We start from the raw sequence: 21,818 nt of genomic DNA on the forward strand, positions 1-21,818 counted from the left end.
AAGCATATTTAGTTAACTGTCAACCATTTGGTGGTATATTGGGTATACTGTAGATTCCACTTTGTCTAAGTAACCTTGAGTGGCTTCAAAGAAGTCTCATTTTGACAAATTAAAAACTGTCAAAATGAAATTACAGGTTTTTCTCTTACCTTGCTTTTTTCTAAGAAACAATGAGTGGCTTAAAAGAATAGGCTCTTTTTGACAAACAAAAAGGTCAACAATTAATTGCAGGTTTTTGTTTTTTTCTTTCTTCTTGGTCTGTATGCTTAAGTTGCACACAGTATGAGACAAGTCTTAGGTTCCAACTATCAGAAAAGTTCAAACTCTATAGGAACCCCTAAATCTTGGCACTGAACTTTCCAAATATGCATACTTGGACAAAAATTTACCTTAAGGAAACATTTTAGCTATGCTACCAATACATTTTTAAATTGTTATGGTATTTTTAAAATGTAACATCTTTTTTTCCAGCTTATTGCATTTTTTTTTATTAAATAATTTGAGTTTTACTTTAAAAATGGTAAAATCTGAATAAGAAATTATTTAGCTTGTGGCTTGTTGGTCTGGGTGTATGATTTTTGCTTTGAGTGGAAAAGGCACCAGGTTCATATCCTGGATTAGCCTGTTTTCTCAGGTTCTTTAAAAGTGCTTAGTTCTATTATCTGATAGTATTTTAAAATACTTACTAATGTATTCCAACAGTTTCACTTCCAATTTCATTAGTATACATGAAAAATGCATGAACAGTTGGCTCGTTGGTCTAGGGGTATGATTCTCGCTTAGGGTGCGAGAGGTCTTGGGTTCAAATCCCGGACGAGCCCATCTTCTCAGATTCTTTTAAATCCCATGGTTCCATTATCTGATTGATGTCAAAAGCATCAAGTGAATTTTGCTTTTGAAAATCCATAAAAAAATATATACTTATGCATATTTAGTAAACTGTCAACCATTTGGTGGTATATTGGGTATACTGTAGATTCCATTTTGTCTAAGTAATCTTGAGTGGCTTCAAAGGAGTCTCATTTTGACAAATTAAAAACTGTCAAAATGAAATTACAGGTTTTTCTCTTACCTTGCTTTTTTCTAAGAAACAATGAGTTGCTTCAAAGAATAGGCTCTTTTTGACAAACAAAAAGGTCAACAATTAATTGCAGGTTTTTGTTTTTTTCTTTCTTCTTGGTCTGTATGCATAAGTTGCACACAGTATGAGACAAGTCTTAGGTTCCAACTATCAGAAAAGTTTAAACTCTATAGGAACCCCTAAATCTTGGCACTGAACTTTCCAAATATGCATACTTGGACAAAAATTTACCTTAAGGAAACATTTTAGCTATGCTACCAATACATTTTTTAATTGTTATGGTATTTTTAAAATGTAACATCTTTTTTTCCAGCGTATTGCATTTTTTTATTAAATAATTTGAGTTTTACTTTAAAAATGGTAAAATCTGAATAAGAAATTATTTAACTTGTGGCTTGTTGGTCTGGGTGTATGATTTTTGCTTTGGGTGCAAAAGGCCCCAGATTCATATCCTGGATAAGCCTGTTTTCTCAGGTTCTTTAAAAATGCTTAGTTCTATTATCTGATAGTATTTTAAAATACTTACTAATGTATTCCAACAGTTTCACTTCCAATTTCATAAGTATACATGAAAAATGCATGAACAGTTGGCTCGTTGGTCTAGGGGTATGATTCTCGCTTAGGGTGCGAGAGGTCCCAGGTTCAAATCCCGGACGAGCCCATCTTCTCAGATTGTTTTAAATCCCATGGTTCCATTATCTGATTGATGTCAAAAGCATCAAGAGAATTTTGCTTTTGAAAATCCATACAAAATATATACTTATGCATATTTAGTAAACTGTCAACCATTTGGTGGTATATTGGGTATACTGTAGATTCCATTTTGTCTAAGTAACCTTCAGTGGCTTCAAGAAGTCTCATTTTGACAAATAAAAAACTGTCAAAATGAAATTGCAGGTTTTTCTCTTACCTTGCTTTTTTCTAAGAAACAATGAGTGGCTTTAAAGAATAGGCTCTTTTTGACAAACAAAAAGGTCAACAATTAATTGCAGGTTTTTGTTTTTTTCTTTCTTCTTGGTCTGTATGCATAAGTTGGACACAGTATGAGACAAGTCTTAGGTTCCAACTATCAGAAAAGTTCAAACTCTATAGGAACCCCTAAATCTTGGCACTGAACTTTCCAAATATGCATACTTGGACAAAAATTTACCTTAAGGAAACATTTTAGCTATGCTACCAATACATTTTTAAATTGTTATGGTATTTTTAAAATGTAACTTCTTTTTTTCCAGCGTATTGCATTTTTTTAATTAAATAATTTGAGTTTTACTTTAAAAATGGTAAAATCTGAATAAGAAATTATTTAGCTTGTGGCTTGTTGGTCTGGGTGTATGATTTTTGCTTTGGGTGGAAAAGGCCCCAGGTTCATATCCTGGATTAGCCTGTTTTCTCAGGTTCTTTAAAAGTGCTTAGTTCTATTATCTGATAGTATTTTAACATACTTACTAATGTATTCCAACAGTTTCACATTCAATTTCATTAGTATACATGAAAAAGGCATGAACAGTTGGCTCGTTGGTCTAGGGGTATGATTCTCACTTAGGGTGCGAGAGGTCCTGGGTTCAAATCCCGGACGAGCCCATCTTCTCAGATTCTTTTAAATCCCATGGTTCCATTATCTGATTGATGTCAAAAGCATCAAGTGAATTTTGCTTTTGAAAATCCATAAAAAATATATACTTATGCATATTTAGTAAACTGTCAACCATTTGGTGGTATATTGGGTATACTGTAGATTCCATTTTGTCTAAGTAATCTTGAGTGGCTTCAAAGAAGTCTCATTTTGACAAATTAAAAACTGTCAAAATGAAATTACAGGTTTTTCTCTTACCTTGCTTTTTTCTAAGAAACAATGAGTGGCTTCAAAGAATAGGCTCTTTTTGACAAACAAAAAGGTCAACAATTAATTGCAGGTTTTTGTTTTTTTCTTTCTTCTTGGTCTGTATGCATAAGTTGCACACAGTATGAGACAAGTCTTAGGTTCCAACTATCATAAAAGTTCAAACTCTATAGGAACCCCTAAATCTTGGCACTGAACTTTCCAAATATGCATACTTGGACAAAAATTTACCTTAAGGAAACATTTTAGCTATGCTACCAATACATTTTTAAATTGTTATGGTATTTTTAAAATGTAACATCTTTTTTTCCAGCGTATTGCATTTTTTTAATTAAATAATTTGAGTTTTACTTTAAAAATGGTAAAATCTGAATAAGAAATTATTTAGCTTGTGGCTTGTTGGTCTGGGTGTATGATTTTTGCTTTGGGTGGAAAAGGCCCAAGGTTCATATCCTGGATTAGCCTGTTTTCTCAGGTTCTTTAAAAGTGCTTAGTTCTATTATCTGATAGTATTTTAAAATACTTACTAATGTATTCCATCAGGTTCACTTCCAATTTCATTAGTATGCATCAAAATGCATGAACAGTTGTCTCGTTGGTCTAGGGGTATGATTCTCGCTTAGGGTGCGAGAGGTCCCGTGTTCAAATCCCGGACGAGCTCAAGTTCTTTTAAATCCCATGGTTCCATTATCTGATTTATGTCAAAAGCATCAAGTGAATTTTGCTTTTGAAAATCCATAAAAAAATATATACTTATGCATATTTAGTAAACTGTCAACCATTTGGTGGTATATTTGGTATACTGTAGATTCCATTTTGTCTAAGTAACCTTGAGTGGCTTCAAGAAGTCTCATTTTGACAAATAAAAAACTGTCAAAATGAAATTGCAGGTTTTTATCTTACCTTGCTTTTTTCTAAGAAACAATGAGTGGCTTAAAAGAATAGGCTCTTTTTGACAAACAAAAAGGTCAACAATTAATTGCAGGTTTTTGTTTTTTTTCTTTCTTCTTGGTCTGTATGCTTAAGTTGCACACAGTAAGAGACAAGTCTTAGGTTCCAACTATCAGAAAAGTTCAAACTCTATAGGAACCCCTAAATCTTGGCACTGAACTTTCCAAATATGCATACTTAGACAAAAATTTACCTTACGGAAACATTTTAGCTATGCTACCAATACATTTTTAAATTGTTATGGTATTTTTAAAATGTAACATCTTTTTTTCCAGCTTATTGCATTTTTTTATTAAATAATTTGAGTTTTACTTTAAAAATGGTAAAATCTGAATAAGAAATTATTTAGCTTGTGGCTTGTTGGTCTGGGTGTATGATTTTTGCTTTGAGTGGAAAAGGCACCAGGTTCATATCCTGGATTAGCCTGTTTTCTCAGGTTCTTTAAAAGTGCTTAGTTCTATTATCTGATAGTATTTTAAAATACTTACTAATGTATTCCAACAGGTTCACTTCCAATTTCATTAGTATGCATCAAAATGCCTGAACAGTTGGCTGGTTGGTCTAGGGGTATGATTCTCGCTTAGGGTGCGAGAGGTCCCGGGTTCAAATCCCGGACGAGCCCATTTTCTCAGGTTCTTTTAAATCCCATGGTTCCATTATCTGATTGATGTCAAAAGCATCAAGTGAATATTGCTTTTGCCAATCCATCAAAAAAGTATATACTTAAGCATATTTAGTAAACTGTCAACCATTTGGTGATATATTGGGTATACTGTAGATTCCATTTTGTCTAAGTAACCTTGAGTGGCTTCAAGAAGTCTCATTTTGACAAATAAAAAACTGTCAAAATGAAATTGCAGGTTTTTTATCTTACCTTGCTTTTTTCTAAGAAACAATGAGTGGCTTAAAAGAATAGGCTCTTTTTGACAAACAAAAAGGTCAACAATTAATTGCAGGTTTTTTTATTTTTTTCTTTCTTCTTGGTCTGTATGCTTAAGTTGCACACAGTAAGAGACAAGTCTTAGGTTCCAACTATCAGAAAAATTCAAACTCTATAGAAACCCCTAAATCTTGGCACTGAACTTTCCAAATATGCATACTTGGACAAAAATTGACCTTAAGGAAACATTTTAGCTATGCTACCAATACATTTTTAAATTGTTATGGTATTTTTAAAATGTAACTTCTTTTTTTCCAGCGTATTGCATTTTTTTAATTAAATAATTTGAGTTTTACTTTAAAAATGGTAAAATCTGAATAAGAAATTATTTAGCTTGTGGCTTGTTGGTCTGGGTGTATGATTTTTGCTTTGGGTGGAAAAGGCCCCAGGTTCATATCCTGGATTAGCCTGTTTTCTCAGGTTCTTTAAAAGTGCTTAGTTCTATTATCTGATAGTATTTTAAAATACTTACTAATGTATTCCAACAGGTTCACTTCCAATTTCATTAGTATGCATCAAAATGCATGAACAGTTGGCTCGTTGGTCTAGGGGTATGATTCTCGCTTAGGGTGCGAGAGGTCCCGGGTTCAAATCCCGGACGAGCCCATTTTCTCAGGTTCTTTTAAATCCCATGGTTCCATTATCTGATTGATGTCAAAAGCATCAAGTGAATATTGCTTTTGCCAATCCATCAAAAAAGTATATACTTAAGCATATTTAGTCAACTGTCAACCATTTGGTGGTATATTGGGTATACTGTAGATTCCATTTTGTCTAAGTAACCTTGAGTGGCTTCAAGAAGTCTCATTTTGACAAATAAAAAACTGTCAAAATGAAATTACAGGTTTTTCTCTTACCTTGCTTTTTTCTAAGAAACAATGAGTGGTTTAAAAGAATAGGCTCTTTTTGACAAACCAAAAGGTCAACAATTAATTGCAGGTTTTTGTTTTTGTTCTTTCTTCTTGGTCTGTATGCTTAAGTTGCACACAGTAAGAGACAAGTCTTAGGTTCCAACTATCAGAAAAGTTCAAACTCTATAGGAACCCCTAAATCTTGGCACTGAACTTTCCAAATATGCATACTTGGACAAAAATTTACCTTAAGGAAACATTTTAGCTATGCTACCAATACATTTTTAAATTGTTATGGTATTTTTAAAATGTAACTTCTTTTTTTCCAGCGTATTGCATTTTTTTTATTAAATAATTTGAGTTTTACTTTAAAAATGGTAAAATCTGAATAAGAAATTATTTAGCTTGTGGCTTGTTGGTCTGGGTGTATGATTTTTGCTTTGGGTGGAAAAGGCCCCAGGTTCATATCCTGGATTAGCCTGTTTTCTCAGGTTCTTTAAAAGTGCTTAGTTCTATTATCTGATAGTATTTTAACATACTTACTAATGTATTCCAACAGTTTCACTTCCAATTTCATTAGTATACATGAAAAAGGCATGAACAGTTGGCTCGTTGGTCTAGGGGTATGATTCTCGCTTAGGGTGCGAGAGGTCTTGGGTTCAAATCCCGGACGAGCCCATCTTCTCAGATTCTTTTAAATCCCATGGTTCCATTATCTGATTGATGTCAAAAGCATCAAGTGAATTTTGCTTTTGAAAATCCATAAAAAATATATACTTATGCATATTTAGTAAACTGTCAACCATTTGGTGGTATATTGGGTATACTGTAGATTCCATTTTGTCTAAGTAATCTTGAGTGGCTTCAAAGAAGTCTCATTTTGACAAATTAAAAACTGTCAAAATGAAATTACAGGTTTTTCTCTTACCTTGCTTTTTTCTAAGAAACAATGAGTGGCTTCAAAGAATAGGCTCTTTTTGACAAACAAAAAGGTCAACAATTAATTGCAGGTTTTTGTTTTTTTCTTTCTTCTTGGTCTGTATGCATAAGTTGCACACAGTATGAGACAAGTCTTAGGTTCCAACTATCATAAAAGTTCAAACTCTATAGGAACCCCTAAATCTTGGCACTGAACTTTCCAAATATGCATACTTGGACAAAAATTTACCTTAAGGAAACATTTTAGCTATGCTACCAATACATTTTTAAATTGTTATGGTATTTTTAAAATGTAACTTCTTTTTTTCCAGCGTATTGCATTTTTTTAATTAAATAATTTGAGTTTTACTTTAAAAATGGTAAAATCTGAATAAGAAATTATTTAGCTTGTGGCTTGTTGGTCTGGGTGTATGATTTTTGCTTTGGGTGGAAAAGGCCCAAGGTTCATATCCTGGATTAGCCTGTTTTCTCAGGTTCTTTAAAAGTGCTTAGTTCTATTATCTGATAGTATTTTAAAATACTTACTAATGTATTCCATCAGGTTCACTTCCAATTTCATTAGTATGCATCAAAATGCATGAACAGTTGGCTCATTGGTCTAGGGGTATGATTCTCGCTTAGGGTGCGAGAGGTCCCGGGTTCAAATCCTGGACGAGCTCAAGCTCTTTTAAATCCCATGGTTCCATTATCTGATTTATGTCAAAAGCATCAAGTGAATTTTGCTTTTGAAAATCCATAAAAAAATATATACTTATGCATATTTAGTAAACTGTCAACCATTTGGTGGTATATTTGGTATACTGTAGATTCCATTTTGTCTAAGTAACCTTGAGTGGCTTCAAGAAGTCTCATTTTGACAAATAAAAAACTGTCAAAATGAAATTGCAGGTTTTTATCTTACCTTGCTTTTTTCTAAGAAACAATGAGTGGCTTAAAAGAATAGGCTCTTTTTGACAAACAAAAAGGTCAACAATTAATTGCAGGTTTGTTTTTTTTTCTTTCTTCTTGGTCTGTATGCTTAAGTAGCACACAGTAAGAGACAAGTCTTAGGTTCCAACTATCAGAAAAGTTCAAACTCTATTGGAACCCCTAAATCTTGGCACTGAACTTTCCAAATATGCATACTTAGACAAAAATTTACCTTAAGGAAACATTTTAGCTATGCTACCAATACATTTTTAAATTGTTATGGTATTTTTAAAATGTAACATCTTTTTTCCCAGCTTATTGCATTTTTTTATTAAATAATTTGAGTTTTACTTTAAAAATGGTAAAATCTGAATAAGAAATTATTTAGCTTGTGGCTTGTTGGTCTGGGTGTATGATTTTTGCTTTGAGTGGAAAAGGCACCAGGTTCATATCCTGGATTAGCCTGTTTTCTCAGGTTCTTTAAAAGTGCTTAGTTCTATTATCTGATAGTATTTTAAAATACTTACTAATGTATTCCAACAGGTTCACTTCCAATTTCATTAGTATGCATCAAAATGCCTGAACAGTTGGCTCGTTGGTCTAGGGGTATGATTCTCGCTTAGGGTGCGAGAGGTCCCGGGTTCAAATCCCGGACGAGCCTATTTTCTCAGGTTCTTTTAAATCCCATGGTTCCATTATCTGATTGATGTCAAAAGCATCAAGTGAATATTGCTTTTGCCAATCCATCAAAAAAGTATATACTTAAGCATATTTAGTAAACTGTCAACCATTTGGTGATATATTGGGTATACTGTAGATTCCATTTTGTCTAAGTAACCTTGAGTGGCTTCAAGAAGTCTCATTTTGACAAATAAAAAACGGTCAAAATGAAATTGCAGGTTTTTCTCTTACCTTGCTTTTTTCTAAGAAACAATGAGTGGCTTAAAAGAATAGGCTCTTTTTGACAAACAAAAGGTCAACAATTAATTGCAGGTTTTTTATTTTTTTCTTTCTTCTTGGTCTGTATGCTTAAGTTGCACACAGTAAGAGACAAGTCTTAGGTTCCAACTATCAGAAAAGTTCAAACTCTATAGAAACCCCTAAATCTTGGCACTGAACTTTCCAAATATGCATACTTGGACAAAAATTGACCTTAAGGAAACATTTTAGCTATGCTACCAATACATTTTTAAATTGTTATGGTATTTTTAAAATGTAACTTCTTTTTTTCCAGCGTATTGCATTTTTTTTATTAAATAATTTGAGTTTTACTTTAAAAATGGTAAAATCTGAATAAGAAATTATTTAGCTTGTGGCTTGTTGGTCTGGGTGTATGATTTTTGCTTTGGGTGGAAAAGGCCCCAGGTTCATATCCTGGATTAGCCTGTTTTCTCAGGTTCTTTAAAAGTGCTTAGTTCTATTATCTGATAGTATTTTAAAATACTTACTAATGTATTCCAAGAGTTTCACTTCCAATTTCATTAGTATACATGAAAGATGCATGAACAGTTGGTTCGTTGGTCTAGGGGTATGATTCTCGCTTAGGGTGCGAGAGATCCCGGGTTAAAATCCTGGACGATCCTATCTTCTCAGATTATTTTAAATCCCATGGTTCCATTAACTGATTGATGTCAAAAGCATCAAGTGAATTTTGCTTTTGAAAATCCATAAAAAAAGATATACTTATGCATATTTAGTAAACTGTCTACCATTTGGTGGTATATTGGGTATACTGTAGATTCCATTTTGTCTAAGTAATCTCGAGTGGCTTCAAAGAAGTCTCATTTTGACAAATTAAAAACTGTCAAAATGAAATTACAGGTTTTTCTCTTACCTTGCTTTTTTCTAAAAAACAATGAGTGGCTTCAAAGAATAGGCTCTTTTTGACAAACAAAACGGTCAACAATTAATTGCAGGTTTTTGTTTTTTCTTTCTTCTTGGTCTGTATGCTTAAGTTGCACACAGTATGAGACAAGTCTTAGGGTCCAACTATCAGAAAAGTTCAAACTCTATAGGAACCCCTAAATCTTGGCACTGAACTTTCCAAATATGCATACTTGGACAAAAATTTACCTTAAGGAAACATTTTAGCTATGCTACCAATACATTTTTAAATTGTTATGGTATTTTTAAAATGTAACATCTTTTTTTCCAGCTTATTGCATTTTTTTATTAAATAATTTGAGTTTTACTTTAAAAATGGTAAAATCTGAATAAGAAATTATTTAGCTTGTGGCTTGTTGGTCTGGGTGTATGATTTTTCCTTTGAGTGGAAAAGGCACCAGGTTCATATCCTGGATTAGCCTGTTTTCTCAGGTTCTTTAAAAGTGCTTAGTTCTATTATCTGATAGTATTTTAAAATACTTACTAATGTATTCCAACAGTTTCACTTCCAATTTTATTAGAATACATGAAAAAGCATTAACAGTTGGCTCATTGGTCTATGGGTATGATTCTCGCTTAGGGTGCGAGAGGTCCCGGGTTCAAATCCCGGACGAGCCCATCTTCTCAGATTCTTTTAAATCCCATGGTTCCATTATCTTATTGATGTCAAAAGCATCAAGTGAATTTTGCTTTTGAAAATCCATAAAAAAATATATACTTATGCATATTTAGTAAACTGTCAACCATTTGGTGGTATATTGGGTATACTGTAGATTCCATTTTGTCTAAGTAATCTCGAGTGGCTTCAAAGAAGTCTCATTTTGACAAATTAAAAACTGTCAAAATGAAACTACAGGTTTTTCTCTTACCTTGCCTTTTTCTAAGAAACAATGAGTGGCTTCAAAGAATAGGCTCTTTTTGACAAACAAAAAGGTCAACAATTAATTGCAGGTTTTTGTTTTTTTTCTTTCTTCTTGGTCTGTATGCTTAAGTTGCACACAGTAAGAGACAAGTCTTAGGTTCCAACTATCGTAAAATTTCAAACTCTATAGGAACCCCTAAATCTTGGCACTGAACTTTCCAAATATGCATACTTGGACAAAAATTTACCTTAAGGAAACATTTTAGCTATGCTACCAATACATTTTTTAATTGTTATGGTATTTTTAAAATGTAACATCTTTTTTTCCAGCGTATTGCATTTTTTTTAATTAAATAATTTGAGTTTTACTTTAAAAAATGGTAAAATCTGAATAAGAAATTATTTAGCTTGTGGCTTGTTGGTCTGGGTGTATGATTTTTGCTTTGGGTGGAAAAGTCCCCAGGTTCATATCCTGGATTAGCCTGTTTTCTCAGGTTCTTTAAAAGTGCTTAGTTCTATTATCTGATAGTATTTTAAAATACTTACTAATGTATTCCAACAGTTTCACTTCCAATTTTATTAGTATACATGAAAAAGCATTAACAGTTGGCTCATTGGTCTATGGGTATGATTCTCGCTTAGGGTGCGAGAGGTCCCGGGTTCAAATCCCGGACGAGCCCATCTTCTCAGATTCTTTTAAATCCCATGGTTCCATTATCTTATTGATGTCAAAAGCATCAAGTGAATTTTGCTTTTGAAAATCCATAAAAAAATATATACTTATGCATATTTAGTAAACTGTCAACCATTTGGTGGTATATTGGGTATACTGTAGATTCCATTTTGTCTAAGTAATTTTGAGTGGCTTCAAAGAAGTCTCATTTTGACAAATTAAAAACTGTCAAAATGAAATTACAGGTTTTTCTCTTACCTTGCTTTTTTCTAAAAAACAATGAGTGGCTTAAAAGAATAGGCTCTTTTTGACAAACAAAAAGGTCAACAATTAATTGCAGGTTTTTGTTTTTTCTTTCTTCTTGGTCTGTATGCTTAAGTTGCACACAGTATGAGACAAGTCTTAGGTTCCAACTATCAGAAAAGTTCAAACTCTATAGGAACCCCTAAATCTTGGCACTGAACTTTCCAAATATGCATACTTGGACAAAAATTTACCTTAAGGAAACATTTTAGCTATGCTACCAATACATTTTTAAATTGTTATGGTATTTTTAAAATGTAACTTCTTTTTTTCCAGCATATTGCATTTTTTTTATTAAATAATTTGAGTTTTACTTTAAAAATGGTAAAATCTGAATAAGAAATTATTTAGCTTGTGGCTTGTTGGTCTGGGTGTATGATTTTTGCTTTGGGTGGAAAAGGCCCCAGGTTCATATCCTGGATTAGCCTGTTTTCTCAGGTTCTTTAAAAGTGCTTAGTTCTATTATCTGATAGTATTTTAACATACTTACTAATGTATTCCAACAGTTTCACTTCCAATTTCATTAGAATACATGAAAAAAGCATGAACAGTTGGCTCGTTGGTCTAGGGGTATGATTCTCGCTTAGGGTGCGAGAGGTCTTGGGTTCAAATCCCGGACGAGCCCATCTTCTCAGATTCTTTTAAATCCCATGGTTCCATTATCTGATTGATGTCAAAAGCATCAAGTGAATTTTGCTTTTGAAAATCCATAAAAAAATATATACTTATGCATATTTAGTAAACTGTCAACCATTTGGTGGTATATTGGGTATACTGTAGATTCCATTTTGTCTAAGTAATCTTGAGTGGCTTCAAAGGAGTCTCATTTTGACAAATTAAAAACTGTCAAAATGAAATTACAGGTTTTTCTCTTACCTTGCTTTTTTCTAAGAAACAATGAGTTGCTTCAAAGAATAGGCTCTTTTTGACAAACAAAAAGGTCAACAATTAATTGCAGGTTTTTGTTTTTTTCTTTCTTCTTGGTCTGTATGCATAAGTTGCACACAGTATGAGACAAGTCTTAGGTTCCAACTATCATAAAAGTTCAAACTCTATAGGAACCCCTAAATCTTGGCACTGAACTTTCCAAATATGCATACTTGGACAAAAATTTACCTTAAGGAAACATTTTAGCTATGCTACCAATACATTTTTAAATTGTTATGGTATTTTTAAAATGTAACATCTTTTTTTCCAGCGTATTGCATTTTTTTAATTAAATAATTTGAGTTTTACTTTAAAAATGGTAAAATTTGAATAAGAAATTATTTAGCTTGTGGCTTGTTGGTCTGGGTGTATGATTTTTGCTTTGGGTGGAAAAGGCCCAAGGTTCATATCCTGGATTAGCCTGTTTTCTCAGGTTCTTTAAAAGTGCTTAGTTCTATTATCTGATAGTATTTTAAAATACTTACTAATGTATTCCATCAGGTTCACTTCCAATTTCATTAGTATGCATCAAAATGCATGAACAGTTGTCTCGTTGGTCTAGGGGTATGATTCTCGCTTAGGGTGCGAGAGGTCCCGTGTTCAAATCCCGGACGAGCTCAAGTTCTTTTAAATCCCATGGTTCCATTATCTGATTTATGTCAAAAGCATCAAGTGAATTTTGCTTTTGAAAATCCATAAAAAAATATATACTTATGCATATTTAGTAAACTGTCAACCATTTGGTGGTATATTTGGTATACTGTAGATTCCATTTTGTCTAAGTAACCTTGAGTGGCTTCAAGAAGTCTCATTTTGACAAATAAAAAACTGTCAAAATGAAATTGCAGGTTTTTATCTTACCTTGCTTTTTTCTAAGAAACAATGAGTGGCTTAAAAGAATAGGCTCTTTTTGACAAACAAAAAGGTCAACAATTAATTGCAGGTTTTTGTTTTTTTTCTTTCTTCTTGGTCTGTATGCTTAAGTTGCACACAGTAAGAGACAAGTCTTAGGTTCCAACTATCAGAAAAGTTCAAACTCTATAGGAACCCCTAAATCTTGGCACTGAACTTTCCAAATATGCATACTTAGACAAAAATTTACCTTACGGAAACATTTTAGCTATGCTACCAATACATTTTTAAATTGTTATGGTATTTTTAAAATGTAACATCTTTTTTTCCAGCTTATTGCATTTTTTTATTAAATAATTTGAGTTTTACTTTAAAAATGGTAAAATCTGAATAAGAAATTATTTAGCTTGTGGCTTGTTGGTCTGGGTGTATGATTTTTGCTTTGAGTGGAAAAGGCCCCAGGTTCATATCCTGGATTAGCCTGTTTTCTCAGGTTCTTTAAAAGTGCTTAGTTCTATTATCTGATAGTATTTTAAAATACTTACTAATGTATTCCAAGAGTTTCACTTCCAATTTCATTAGTATACATGAAAGATGCATGAACAGTTGGTTCGTTGGTCTAGGGGTATGATTCTCGCTTAGGGTGCGAGAGATCCCGGGTTAAAATCCTGGACGATCCTATCTTCTCAGATTATTTTAAATCCCATGGTTCCATTAACTGATTGATGTCAAAAGCATCAAGTGAATTTTGCTTTTGAAAATCCATAAAAAAAGATATACTTATGCATATTTAGTAAACTGTCTACCATTTGGTGGTATATTGGGTATACTGTAGATTCCATTTTGTCTAAGTAATCTCGAGTGGCTTCAAAGAAGTCTCATTTTGACAAATTAAAAACTGTCAAAATGAAATTACAGGTTTTTCTCTTACCTTGCTTTTTTCTAAAAAACAATGAGTGGCTTCAAAGAATAGGCTCTTTTTGACAAACAAAACGGTCAACAATTAATTGCAGGTTTTTGTTTTTTCTTTCTTCTTGGTCTGTATGCTTAAGTTGCACACAGTATGAGACAAGTCTTAGGGTCCAACTATCAGAAAAGTTCAAACTCTATAGGAACCCCTAAATCTTGGCACTGAACTTTCCAAATATGCATACTTGGACAAAAATTTACCTTAAGGAAACATTTTAGCTATGCTACCAATACATTTTTAAATTGTTATGGTATTTTTAAAATGTAACATCTTTTTTTCCAGCTTATTGCATTTTTTTATTAAATAATTTGAGTTTTACTTTAAAAATGGTAAAATCTGAATAAGAAATTATTTAGCTTGTGGCTTGTTGGTCTGGGTGTATGATTTTTCCTTTGAGTGGAAAAGGCACCAGGTTCATATCCTGGATTAGCCTGTTTTCTCAGGTTCTTTAAAAGTGCTTAGTTCTATTATCTGATAGTATTTTAAAATACTTACTAATGTATTCCAACAGTTTCACTTCCAATTTTATTAGAATACATGAAAAAGCATTAACAGTTGGCTCATTGGTCTATGGGTATGATTCTCGCTTAGGGTGCGAGAGGTCCCGGGTTCAAATCCCGGACGAGCCCGTCTTCTCAGATTCTTTTAAATCCCATGGTTCCATTATCTTATTGATGTCAAAAGCATCAAGTGAATTTTGCTTTTGAAAATCCATAAAAAAATATATACTTATGCTTATTTAGTAAACTGTCAACCATTTGGTGGTATATTGGGTATACTGTAGATTCCATTTTGTCTAAGTAATCTCGAGTGGCTTCAAAGAAGTCTCATTTTGACAAATTAAAAACTGTCAAAATGAAACTACAGGTTTTTCTCTTACCTTGCCTTTTTCTAAGAAACAATGAGTGGCTTCAAAGAATAGGCTCTTTTTGACAAACAAAAAGGTCAACAATTAATTGCAGGTTTTTGTTTTTTTTCTTTCTTCTTGGTCTGTATGCTTAAGTTGCACACAGTAAGAGACAAGTCTTAGGTTCCAACTATCGTAAAATTTCAAACTCTATAGGAACCCCTAAATCTTGGCACTGAACTTTCCAAATATGCATACTTGGACAAAAATTTACCTTAAGGAAACATTTTAGCTATGCTACCAATACATTTTTTAATTGTTATGGTATTTTTAAAATGTAACATCTTTTTTTCCAGCGTATTGCATTTTTTTTAATTAAATAATTTGAGTTTTACTTTAAAAAATGGTAAAATCTGAATAAGAAATTATTTAGCTTGTGGCTTGTTGGTCTGGGTGTATGATTTTTGCTTTGGGTGGAAAAGTCCCCAGGTTCATATCCTGGATTAGCCTGTTTTCTCAGGTTCTTTAAAAGTGCTTAGTTCTATTATCTGATAGTATTTTAAAATACTTACTAATGTATTCCAACAGTTTCACTTCCAATTTTATTAGTATACATGAAAAAGCATTAACAGTTGGCTCATTGGTCTATGGGTATGATTCTCGCTTAGGGTGCGAGTGGTCCCGGGTTCAAATCCCGGACGAGCCCATCTTCTCAGATTCTTTTAAATCCCATGGTCCATTATCTTATTGATGTCAAAAGCATCAAGTGAATTTTGCTTTTGAAAATCCATAAAAAAATATATACTTATGCATATTTAGTAAACTGTCAACCATTTGGTGGTATATTGGGTATACTGTAGATTCCATTTTGTCTAAGTAATCTTGAGTGGCTTCAAAGAAGTCTCATTTTGACAAATTAAAAACTGTCAAAATGAAATTACAGGATTTTCTCTTACCTTGCTTTTTTCTAAAAAACAATGAGTGGCTTCAAAGAATAGGCTCTTTTTGACAAACAAAAAGGTCAACAATTAATTGCAGGTTTTTGTTTTTTCTTTCTTCTTGGTCTGTATGCTTAAGTTGCACACAGTATGAGACAAGTCTTAGGGTCCAACTATCAGAAAAGTTCAAACTCTATAGGAACCCCTAAATATTGGCACTGAACTTTCCAAATATGCATACTTGGACAAAAATTTACCTTAAGGAAACATTTTAGCTATGCTACCAATACATTTTTAAATTGTTATGGTATTTTTAAAATGTAACATCTTTTTTTCCAGCTTATTGCATTTTTTTATTAAATAATTTGAGTTTTACTTTAAAAATGGTAAAATCTGAATAAGAAATTATTTAGCTTGTGGCTTGTTGGTCTGGGTGTATGATTTTTCCTTTGAGTGGAAAAGGCACCAGGTTCATATCCTGGATTAGCCTGTTTTCTCAGGTTCTTTAAAAGTGCTTAGTTCTATTATCTGATAGTATTTTAAAATACTTACTAATGTATTCCAACAGTTTCACTTCCAATTTTATTAGTATACATTAAAAAGCATTAACAGTTGGCTCATTGGTCTATGGGTATGATTCTCGCTTAGGGTGCGAGAGGTCCCGGGTTCAAATCCCGGACGAGCCCATCTTCTCAGATTCTTTTAAATCCCATGGTTCCATTATCTTATTGATGTCAAAAGCATCAAGTGAATTTTGCTTTTGAAAATCCATAAAAAAATATATACTTATGCATATTTAGTAAACTGTCAACCATTTGGTGGTATATTGGGTATACTGTAGATTCCATTTTGTCTAAGTAATCTTGAGTGGCTTCAAAGAAGTCTCATTTTGACAAATTAAAAACTGTCAAAATGAAATTACAGGTTTTTCTCTTACCTTGCCTTTTTCTAAGAAACAATGAGTGGCTTCAAAGAATAGGCTCTTTTTGACAAACAAAAAGGTCAACAATTAATTGCAGGTTTTTGTTTTTTTTCTTTCTTCTTGGTTTGTATGCTTAAATTGCACACAGTAAGAGACAAGTCTTAGGTTCCAACTATCATAAAATTTCAAACTCTATAGGAACCCCTAAATCTTGGCACTGAACTTTCCAAATATGCATACTTGGACAAAAATTTACCTTAAGGAAACATTTTAGCTATGCTACCAATACATTTTTTAATTGTTATGGTATTTTTAAAATGTAACATCTTTTTTTCCAGCGTATTGCATTTTTTTAAAATAAATAATTTGAGTTTTACTTTAAAAAATGGTAAAATCTGAATAAGAAATTATTTAGCTTGTGGCTTGTTGGTCTGGGTGTATGATTTTTGCTTTGGGTGGAAAAGTCCCCAGGTTCATATCCTGGATTAGCCTGTTTTCTCAGGTTCTTTAAAAGTGCTTAGTTCTATTATCTGATAGTATTTTAACATACTTACTAATGTATTCCAACAGTTTCACTTCCAATTTCATTAGAATACATGAAAAAAGCATGAACAGTTGGCTCGTTGGTCTAGGGGTATGATTCTCGCTTAGGGTGCGAGAGGTCCTGGGTTCAAATCCCGGATCAGCCCATCTTCTCAGATTCTTTTAAATCCCATGGTTCCATTATCTGATTGATGTCAAAAGCATCAAGTGAATTTTGCTTTTGCCAATCCATCAAAAAAGTATATACTTAAGCATATTTAGTTAACTGTCAACCATTTGGTGGTATATTGGGTATACTGTAGATTCCATTTTGTCTAAGTAACCTTGAGTGGCTTCAAGAAGTCTCATTTTGACAAATAAAAAACTGTCAAAATGAAATTGCAGGTTTTTATCTTACCTTGCTTTTTTCTAAGAAACAATGAGTGGCTTAAAAGAATAGGCTCTTTTTGACAAACAAAAAGGTCAACAATTAATTGCAGGTTTTTGTTTTTTTTCTTTCTTCTTGGTCTGTATGCTTAAGTTGCACACAGTAAGAAACAAGTCTTAGGTTCCAACTATCATAAAAGTTCAAACTCTATAGGAACCCCTAAATCTTGGCACTGAACTTTCCAAATATGCATACTTGGACAAAAATTTACCTTAAGGAAACATTTTAGCTATGCTACCAATACATTTTTAAATTGTTATGGTATTTTTAAAATGTAACTTCTTTTTTTCCAGCGTTTGCATTTTTTTTATTAAATAATTTGAGTTTTACTTTAAAAATGGTAAAATCTGAATAAGAAATTATTTAGCTTGTGGCTTGTTGGTCTGGGTGTATGATTTTTGCTTTGGGTGGAAAAGGCCCCAGGTTCATATCCTGGATTAGCCTGTTTTCTCAGGTTCTTTAAAAGTGCTTAGTTCTATTATCTGATAGTATTTTAAAATACTTACTAATGTATTCCAACAGTTTCACTTCCAATTTCATTAGTATACATGAAAGATGCATGAACAGTTGGTTCGTTGGTCTAGGGGTATGATTCTCGCTTAGGGTGCGAGAGATCCCGGGTTCAAATCCTGGACGAGCCTATCTTCTCAGATTATTTTAAATCCCATGGTTCCATTAACTGATTGATGTCAAAAGCATCAAGTGAATTTTGCTTTTGAAAATCCATAAAAAAATATATACTTATGCATATTTAGTAAACTGTCTACCATTTGGTGGTATATTGGGTATACTGTAGATTCCATTTTGTCTAAGTAATCTTGTTTGGCTTCAAAGAAGTCTCATTTTGACAAATTAAAAACTGTCAAAATGAAATTACAGGTTTTTCTCTTACCTTGCTTTTTTCTAAAAAACAATGAGTGGCTTCAAAGAATAGGCTCTTTTTGACAAACAAAAAGGTCAACAATTAATTGCAGGTTTTTGTTTTTTCTTTCTTCTTGGTCTGTATGCTTAAGTTGCACACAGTATGAGACAAGTCTTAGGGTCCAACTATCAGAAAAGTTCAAACTCTATAGGAACCCCTAAATCTTGGCACTGAACTTTCCAAATATGCATACTTGGACAAAAATTTACCTTAAGGAAACATTTTAGCTATGCTACCAATACATTTTTAAATTGTTATGGTATTTTTAAAATGTAACATCTTTTTTTCCAGCTTATTGCATTTTTTTTATAAATAATTTGAGTTTTACTTTAAAAATGGTAAAATCTGAATAAGAAATTATTTAGCTTGTGGCTTGTTGGTCTGGGTGTATGATTTTTCCTTTGAGTGGAAAAGGCACCAGGTTCATATCCTGGATTAGCCTGTTTTCTCAGGTTCTTTAAAAGTGCTTAGTTCTATTATCTGATAGTATTTTAAAATACTTACTAATGTATTCCAACAGTTTCACTTCCAATTTTATTAGTATACATGAAAAAGCATTAACAGTTGGCTCATTGGTCTATGGGTATGATTCTCGCTTAGGGTGCGAGTGGTCCCGGGTTCAAATCCCGGACGAGCCCATCTTCTCAGATTCTTTTAAATCCCATGGTTCCATTATCTTATTGATGTCAAAAGCATCAAGTGAATTTTGCTTTTGAAAATCCATAAAAAAATATATACTTATGCATATTTAGTAAACTGTCAACCATTTGGTGGTATATTGGGTATACTGTAGATTCCATTTTGTCTAAGTAATCTTGAGTGGCTTCAAAGAAGTCTCATTTTGACAAATTAAAAACTGTCAAAATGAAATTACAGGTTTTTCTCTTACCTTGCTTTTTTCTAAAAAACAATGAGTGGCTTCAAAGAATAGGCTCTTTTTGACAAACAAAAAGGTCAACAATTAATTGCAGGTTTTTGTTTTTTCTTTCTTCTTGGTCTGTATGCTTAAGTTGCACACAGTATGAGACAAGTCTTAGGGTCCAACTATCAGAAAAGTTCAAACTCTATAGGAACCCCTAAATCTTGGCACTGAACTTTCCAAATATGCATACTTGGACAAAAATTTACCTTAAGGAAACATTTTAGCTATGCTACCAATACATTTTTAAATTGTTATGGTATTTTTAAAATGTAACATCTTTTTTTCCAGCTTATTGCATTTTTTTAATAAATAATTTGAGTTTTACTTTAAAAATGGTAAAATCTGAATAAGAAATTATTTAGCTTGTGGCTTGTTGGTCTGGGTGTATGATTTTTGCTTTGGGTGGAAAAGGCCCCAGGTTCATATCCTGGATTAGCCTGTTTTCTCAGGTTCTTTAAAAGTGCTTAGTTCTATTATCTGATAGTATTTTAACATACTTACTAATGTATTCCAACAGTTTCACTTCCAATTTCATTAGTATACATGAAAAAGGCATGAACAGTTGGCTCGTTAGTCTAGGGGTATGATTCTCGCTTAGGGTGCGAGAGGTCCTGGGTTCAAATCCCGGATGAGCCCATCTTCTCAGATTCTTTTAAATCCCATGGTTCCATTATCTGATTGATGTCAAAAGCATCAAGTGAATTTTGCTTTTGCCAATCCATCAAAAAAGTATATACTTAAGCATATTTAGTTAACTGTCAACCATTTGGTGGTATATTGGGTATACTGTAGATTCCATTTTGTCTAAGTAACCTTGAGTGGCTTCAAGAAGTCTCATTTTGACAAATAAAAAACTGTCAAAATGAAATTGCAGGTTTTTATCTTACCTTGCTTTTTTCTAAGAAACAATGAGTGGCTTAAAAGAATAGGCTCTTTTTGACAAACAAAAAGGTCAACAATTAATTGCAGGTTTTTGTTTTTTTTCTTTCTTCTTGGTCTGTATGCTTAAGTTGCACACAGTAAGAAACAAGTCTTAGGTTCCAACTATCATAAAAGTTCAAACTCTATAGGAACCCCTAAATCTTGGCACTGAACTTTCCAAATATGCATACTTGGACAAAAATTTACCTTAAGGAAACATTTTAGCTATGCTACCAATACATTTTTAAATTGTTATGGTATTTTTAAAATGTAACTTCTTTTTTTCCAGCGTTTGCATTTTTTTTATTAAATAATTTGAGTTTTACTTTAAAAATGGTAAAATCTGAATAAGAAATTATTTAGCTTGTGGCTTGTTGGTCTGGGTGTATGATTTTTGCTTTGGGTGGAAAAGGCCCCAGGTTCATATCCTGGATTAGCCTGTTTTCTCAGGTTCTTTAAAAGTGCTTAGTTCTATTATCTGATAGTATTTTAAAATACTTACTAATGTATTCCAACAGTTTCACTTCCAATTTCATTAGTATACATGAAAGATGCATAAACAGTTGGTTCGTTGGTCTAGGGGTATGATTCTCGCTAAGGGTGCGAGAGATCCCGGGATCAAATCCTGGACGAGCCTATCTTCTCAGATTATTTTAAATCCCATGGTTCCATTAACTGATTGATGTCAAAAGCATCAAGTGAATTTTGCTTTTGAAAATCCATAAAAAAATATATACTTATGCATATTTAGTAAACTGTCTACCATTTGGTGGTATATTGGGTATACTGTAGATTCCATTTTGTCTAAGTAATCTTGTTTGGCTTCAAAGAAGTCTCATTTTGACAAATTAAAAACTGTCAAAATGAAATTACAGGTTTTTCTCTTACCTTGCTTTTTTCTAAAAAACAATGAGTGGCTTCAAAGAATAGGCTCTTTTTGACAAACAAAAAGGTCAACAATTAATTGCAGGTTTTTGTTTTTTCTTTCTTCTTGGTCTGTATGCTTAAGTTGCACACAGTATGAGACAAGTCTTAGGGTCCAACTATCAGAAAAGTTCAAACTCTATAGGAACCCCTAAATCTTGGCACTGAACTTTCCAAATATGCATACTTGGACAAAAATTTACCTTAAGGAAACATTTTAGCTATGCTACCAATACATTTTTAAATTGTTATGGTATTTTTAAAATGTAACATCTTTTTTTCCAGCTTATTGCATTTTTTTATTAAATAATTTGAGTTTTACTTTAAAAATGGTAAAATCTGAATAAGAAATTATTTAGCTTGTGGCTTGTTGGTCTGGGTGTATGATTTTTGCTTTGGGTGGAAAAGTCCCCAGGTTCATATCCTGGATTAGCCTGTTTTCTCAGGTTCTTTAAAAGTGCTTAGTTCTA

At 32.6% G+C, this 21,818-nt stretch overlaps 11 non-coding genes across 11 annotated transcripts; all 11 read left to right on the plus strand.

The window, feature by feature from the left end:
• Positions 1-749: 749 nt before the first annotated feature.
• TRNAP-AGG (transfer RNA proline (anticodon AGG)) lies at positions 750-821 on the plus strand. Its single transcript has one exon. It is a non-coding gene; the product is annotated as a tRNA-Pro (tRNA).
• An 849-nt stretch (positions 822-1,670) lies between these two features.
• TRNAP-AGG (transfer RNA proline (anticodon AGG)) lies at positions 1,671-1,742 on the plus strand. The gene has a single exon. It is a non-coding gene; the product is annotated as a tRNA-Pro (tRNA).
• Positions 1,743-2,590: 848 nt separating this feature from the next.
• On the plus strand, positions 2,591-2,662 carry TRNAP-AGG (transfer RNA proline (anticodon AGG)). The gene has a single exon. It is a non-coding gene; the product is annotated as a tRNA-Pro (tRNA).
• Positions 2,663-4,422: 1,760 nt separating this feature from the next.
• TRNAP-AGG (transfer RNA proline (anticodon AGG)) lies at positions 4,423-4,494 on the plus strand. The gene has a single exon. It is a non-coding gene; the product is annotated as a tRNA-Pro (tRNA).
• Positions 4,495-5,346: 852 nt separating this feature from the next.
• TRNAP-AGG (transfer RNA proline (anticodon AGG)) lies at positions 5,347-5,418 on the plus strand. Its single transcript has one exon. It is a non-coding gene; the product is annotated as a tRNA-Pro (tRNA).
• Positions 5,419-6,269: 851 nt separating this feature from the next.
• On the plus strand, positions 6,270-6,341 carry TRNAP-AGG (transfer RNA proline (anticodon AGG)). The gene has a single exon. It is a non-coding gene; the product is annotated as a tRNA-Pro (tRNA).
• A 1,759-nt stretch (positions 6,342-8,100) lies between these two features.
• On the plus strand, positions 8,101-8,172 carry TRNAP-AGG (transfer RNA proline (anticodon AGG)). The gene has a single exon. It is a non-coding gene; the product is annotated as a tRNA-Pro (tRNA).
• A 3,614-nt stretch (positions 8,173-11,786) lies between these two features.
• TRNAP-AGG (transfer RNA proline (anticodon AGG)) lies at positions 11,787-11,858 on the plus strand. Its single transcript has one exon. It is a non-coding gene; the product is annotated as a tRNA-Pro (tRNA).
• Positions 11,859-17,306: 5,448 nt separating this feature from the next.
• TRNAP-AGG (transfer RNA proline (anticodon AGG)) lies at positions 17,307-17,378 on the plus strand. Its single transcript has one exon. It is a non-coding gene; the product is annotated as a tRNA-Pro (tRNA).
• An 850-nt stretch (positions 17,379-18,228) lies between these two features.
• On the plus strand, positions 18,229-18,300 carry TRNAP-AGG (transfer RNA proline (anticodon AGG)). Its single transcript has one exon. It is a non-coding gene; the product is annotated as a tRNA-Pro (tRNA).
• A 1,767-nt stretch (positions 18,301-20,067) lies between these two features.
• TRNAP-AGG (transfer RNA proline (anticodon AGG)) lies at positions 20,068-20,139 on the plus strand. Its single transcript has one exon. It is a non-coding gene; the product is annotated as a tRNA-Pro (tRNA).
• The last annotated feature ends 1,679 nt before the right edge of the window (positions 20,140-21,818 follow it).

This window comes from Pseudophryne corroboree, chromosome 3, assembly GCF_028390025.1.
Source record: "Pseudophryne corroboree isolate aPseCor3 chromosome 3, aPseCor3.hap2, whole genome shotgun sequence".
Lineage (NCBI taxonomy): Eukaryota > Metazoa > Chordata > Amphibia > Anura > Myobatrachidae > Pseudophryne > Pseudophryne corroboree.